Source organism: Cervus canadensis, chromosome 9, assembly GCF_019320065.1.
Source record: "Cervus canadensis isolate Bull #8, Minnesota chromosome 9, ASM1932006v1, whole genome shotgun sequence".
Lineage (NCBI taxonomy): Eukaryota > Metazoa > Chordata > Mammalia > Artiodactyla > Cervidae > Cervus > Cervus canadensis.
Genome location: NC_057394.1, coordinates 39,164,695 through 39,170,520, shown reverse-complemented (window position 1 = coordinate 39,170,520; position 5,826 = coordinate 39,164,695).

Here is a 5,826-nt window from a genome sequence, read left to right as displayed (position 1 = left end):
ATGAAACATATTTGAGGATGGCAGTGGTGGGGTGGGGTGGTGGTTACCTACGGATGATGCTTAGGGATACCTATGGATGATGCTAAGATTGTGTCTTACCCATGTTTGTATTTCCAAGGCCTACAACAGCGCTCAGCACATGAAGGATATTCAGTAACTGTTTTCAGGCACCAATGATATGCTGGATGATTTAGAATAGGATTCTGTGTGTGTTTGTTTCACTTGAGAGTCTGGGTCATGACGGGAGGATGGAGCAGGGTGTGGTGGGCCCTTAACTCTAAAAGCAGATCTCTACTGAACTGTTCATAGAAAATGTTTAAAATATCAAGCTCTGAGACCACCACCATGCTCCCTGTGACTTAAATTTTCAGTTCCCAGAAAGCATGTTTGGGAATTACTTTTGAACAACTTTAGGTGCCAGTAAAAAAAACAAGACTCTTAGATAGTAAAAACATCCCGTTGGAATGTTGGAATGTTGGAATATATCATCTTTATATTTTGAAATTAAAAAACAAAAACAAAAAATGGGAATTCTCTGACAATCCAGTGTTTAAGACTCACGGCTTTCAGTGTGGTATCCCTGGGTTCAATCCCTGGTCCAGGAATTAAGATGCCACAAACCCCGAGGCACAACCAACCAAACAAAGCAAAACACAAAAATATCTCTTCAAAGATGCATATGAACTTTAAGAGGTTAAGCATTTTGTCAAAACACTGTAAATATCGTAGTTAATTTAATAAGGGGAAACAAAGCAAGAAAGTAAAATGAGATACCGAAAATGACTGAGTGTAAATCATTGTAGAAGTCTTATTGATCTCTTAGGAAGTGAATTAATTTATATTTACATTTAAAACATCCCCAGGTTGTCCCTTTCCAACTTCAAATCTTGTAATTTCTCTTCAGCTTCTTTATTCTGCAGTGAATCCTGAAAAATCTACCGTCTTGATTAAGAAAGTTTACATATTTTCCCAGCACAGGCTGTTGACAAGCTGTGGCAGTATTTGGTGGTTTCAAATGGAAAATCATTTGCTCTTCACCTCCAGTTGCAATAAATACTTAATGGTATAGAGGTAATATTTAGGTATGTTTTTATTAAAAACATTTATTCTGGTTACAAATGGAATACATGGTAAGTGTGGAAAATCTAGAAAATATAAAAGTATAAAGCAATGTACAACTACCCGTCATTTCACCATCCGATGAGAGCCACCAAAATGCATCCATGTTTTGTATTTTCCTTTCATCTTTGGGTGTGTGTTTATAAAGACTTCTTAACTTTTTTTTTTACTTAACATATCATGAGTATTTTTCCATGTGACTAAATATCCTTTAATAATATGATTTTGGGTAGCAGAACAGTAGCCACTATATGGATATACTATTGAACTACTCTACTATAGTTGGGCAACCTGAGGTCTTTCCAATGTGTAATATATTTCCTAGAGGGGATATTATCTATTGTTTTAAATGTTGTTTACATTTTAGCCTTCTTCAACTTATTGTCCAGTTGTGCTCTTCAGAAGTTACTCTAGTTTACCTAACCGTCACCAGTGGATAGACGTGAAGGCATGAAGAGTCTGCACTGGCCTTAGCACCATCCTTTTACACATTTCATTCACAAATGAACCTCCAAAGGGGTATTTTCTTGAACACGCATTATGAGTGCCTCATAGCCTAGGACCATGAGGGCTTTGGCATCACATGAATAGCAATTGGCTCAAAACAGCTCTCATTGTGATGCTGGTGATGCGGCCTCCTTAATATTCTAAGATTGTCTGGCGTGACAACTTCAGTTCAGGACTTTTCTCTTGACCTTTCCTATCATGTTTCAAGTCAGAATTCATATACTGTACAGTTTAAGCTACAGTATGCCTGGCCTGTAACTTGGTTCAAGGCGTTTACATTTGTCTGCCTATTATACTCACAAGGTGGAAAAAGCAATCCCAGTGCCCCTAAAAGGTAAAATATTGTTTTTTTTTTCCTATTACTAGAGTTTGAAAAATAGGATAAATTATAGTACATTTAGGAATAAGTGCACATTGAGAGTTTTATGAAATATTTCAGGAAGAACACATTTAAATCCAAATTTAAATATAAAATTTAATTTCTTAAGAACTGGGATTGAGATAGTAAAAAAAATATAATATGAAGTGTTTTTCTTAAGACTATTTTTTATACAAAAAGAAATATATAATCATATTTAAATTACATATAGTTTCATCACAAAAGGAATGGATATCTTTTCTCAGGTGTCTTAGTTTTTTCAGTAAAAACAGTTTGAATTTTGAATCTTCTAAATCTCATTTGAATCTTCTGTTTATTGTGTTCTTTTCTCAATGACATTTTTTTTTAATGTGTGGCTTCAAGCAGTTGCCATTAATGAAATGATTAAAAATGTGAAATATAGGACAATAGTTATATCTTAGTTTCTACTGATACAGATTCTAATCCTAGGCGGACAGTCAATGATTATCAAGAAAAGTCACTTTAAATTGAATAATCCTACCCTGGAGGAGAAATTTACTCCCTTATAAAAAAAAAAAAAGATTTTTATTCTTTGTTATGCTTTTTCTGTATCATGCTCAGTATCACTCAGAAATTTCACTCATTTTACTGAAATGCAATATTCCATCAATAGTTTCCAAAGTGAATCAAGTGTCAAAAATAAGATCCTTTAATTTCAAGTTCTCCCTGAGGTTTTGGCCAAACAACTGAATACAGATATTTCTTTTGCCGTGTCTTCCTGTGAACCCTACCCTAGTGATAGTTTCATATTTCTTTCATCTCATCATTCAGAAGCTATTTATCAATTTTTTTTTCCCCACTGCCTCCTTCAAATCTCCCCCTCCCCCACAGCTGACTGCCTGCTCAACCCCCACACATTCAGGCATATTTATTCCCGTAAAGATAGTGACACTTAGGGTTTATTCTAAGACTAAATCTGTGTTGCCCAGTGACTAAGGACTTAAGCATGCACACTGCTTCTATGCTTACCCTCCTACCTAACTTGACTACTCAACTTTTTCTCTTTCTTTCCCTCTAAATTCTCTGTTTTGGAACAGTTAAGTTAAACACCCGCTGCCAGGCCACTAATTGATTTTTGAAACCTGACATTTGTTTTTTGTTTTCTCCTATCTTCCCTAATGGTACAGCACTACTAAGCAGGAAAGAATGCAAAGAACTAGAAAGTTCAAAGTAATTGAGGATCTGTCCATTCACACTGTCTGGCTTCACGCCAATGCAGAACCTGAAACATTTGAAAAATATTTATCGAGTTTTAACCCTTTTGGTTAAGTCGAAGAAGCAGGTTTGCTGCTAGATCATTTGTGTTCACAGCAACAGCAAGTAAGCTTGGTTGAACACGTCTTTTATACGTTCAGAACCGCATAGCAAATGTCTCTGAAAAGATTACTTTCCAATTTCCGTACTATTGTACAGTGCTAAGCTAGTTATTTTCTGTGAGCTTGCAGAGCTGGGTATTTCAGAGAAACCATTACTTAAAAGTGGCAGCCCTATTTCATGAATCCTTCTGTCAGAGATGAAATTTAAATAAATGCTACTGTGTTTGAGCAAAAAAGATTGTATTCAGCTTTTCTGCTATATGTTTCGAGCCCAACCATAGCTAGGTTCATATCTATATTCATTAAGAAAATCGGAAATAAGAAAAAAAATTTAAAGGACTATAAATATATTGTATTAAAAGTTTATCAAATAGGCTTTTTTTTTTTTTTGCATTGGAAACACTTTTGCAAATGAAGACATGTCAAAAATTGGTGTGAAATATAGAAACATTTCCAGTAAAATAACTGGATTTTATTGCAGTGAAAGCTTAGGTCGAAATAACAGGCCACTGACACTGTGGTGAAAAACAACAACAACAACAAAAGAGAGAGATAAAAGGAAAGGTCTAGATAGGCTTAAAAGCAAATTGAAATATAAATAGATGCCAATTTGTATTAAATGTAAGTTAGATTTAGGTTTAAAGTTAAAAAGAATATAAAAGTTCTATTAAGAGTTATCTATATGACACGGATTTGATCATGTCAGTAGTATTAACCACTAAAAATCTTTCAAGGTTCAATTTTTTTTTAAGTTATATTAAATCCCATAACAATTCTATAATCTGTTTCTAAATTATTTAATTACCTAATTGGATTCAGTATTAGAGAAAATCAGGGCAAGTTTTTTTTTTTTTCCAGGGCAACTTTTCAAAGATGAAGGTGGATAGTGTGGGATTGTTTGCTTGGAAAAAATTTGCCAAAACACATTAAATAATCCTTTGGTAGCATGAAAATAGTCATCAACCATTCTCTGAAAACAGTGATCACAGCTATAAAAATGAATCTTTAATAAAAACAGAATGAAAAGGAGAAAACATATTTTACAGCATAATTTTATGTTTTCTAATGATAAACACCTATAACACTTTATGTGTATGTTAATTTTTTAAATCCACACACTGAAAAGAGATCCATATCTTTTGATAGATTCACTCTGTGAGAACATTTTCCTAAGAACACTTTTTTTTGTAAAAGCTGCTTTACCATGAAGTGATGATGTAGATGTAAAAATGTCAACATATGTACATATGTAGTAATATTCCAGGCATTTTTATTGCAGTGTAGTGTTAAGGCTTCCCAATAAGCCAGATAAAAATCATGTATAAGAACATTAAGGATTAAGGAAAGTGGTTTCCGTAGGTGATTGCTGGCAAAATTCACCTTCCCACTATAACACAGTAAATGGACAGTGAAATATTTTCGCTCTTACTTTCCGATAAGTTTGGATTCCCAGTTTTCAGAGCTGCTGCGTGTCTAACGTTTGTGACTTTCTTTGGTTGTCTTTTCGTAGGAGTAGGTGCCACGGTGTAAGGTAAATGTGCTACGTTTCTGTTTTGCAAACATTAAACTCCACTTTTTGAACACACAGTGGTAGCAAAAATAAGTCAAAGATGTAATGTCTATTTAAATACATTTCATCTAGTCGTTGGTGCTTAAATTAGATTGCATGCTTTGGCTAGAATCAACAGTGTAAATATTAAAAACTTGAAAATTCATGTGCCCCATCTCCCTCCTCTCCATACCCAGATACGAGGTTGAAATGTGTGTGAAAACTTCTCCTGCCCATTTAAATACTGCAAGGGGAAAAAAACAAGCTTTTATGTAAGGACTTAAAAAAAAATACCTGCCATTAAACCTTTTATTCAGGACATTCCAAATTTGCTCTGCTGAAGGGATTTATTCACTGCTAAAGATACACAGAGACAAGAGCTGTTTTTAAGTGTTTATCACATCGCCCCTAGTTTTGCGCTAAAGAAAAGTACATTTTGTATATTTAAAAATACACGCTTATTAAACAAAACTCTCCAAAACCTTAGCGCCTCCACCTAGCTGCCTTCTAGGTTTCAACTTGCGAGTTTCAGGTCCTTGCACAACACCTAAGGCGTGCAAAACTCTTTTTCTCGCTAATCCTGGCAGAGAACAGTCCGAAGAGATCTCCCTCCACGTCTCCACCCGAATTCCCTCTCTTCCCCAGATTCCACTCGCTTCTCTTTTTCCCTCCGCCCCCGTCTCCGCCAGCCCAATCTGTCAGAGAGGTTGTGTACAAACTGCGCGGCCGCCCTGCGCGCGAAGCTCGTGGCCCGAAAGGGGTGCGGTCCGCCAGGCGGAGGCGGGGCTCTGACCGAGCTTCTCCCTTTTCATAGGCCAGCCGCTCAGGCCCGGCCAGCTTCGGGGCCCCGCGATTCGTCGGAGTGCTGCCAGTCTGGCCGGCTGGCCCCGCCTCCCTGGAGTTGGGTAAAATAGAGGCGGGCGTCAAGTGTCAGT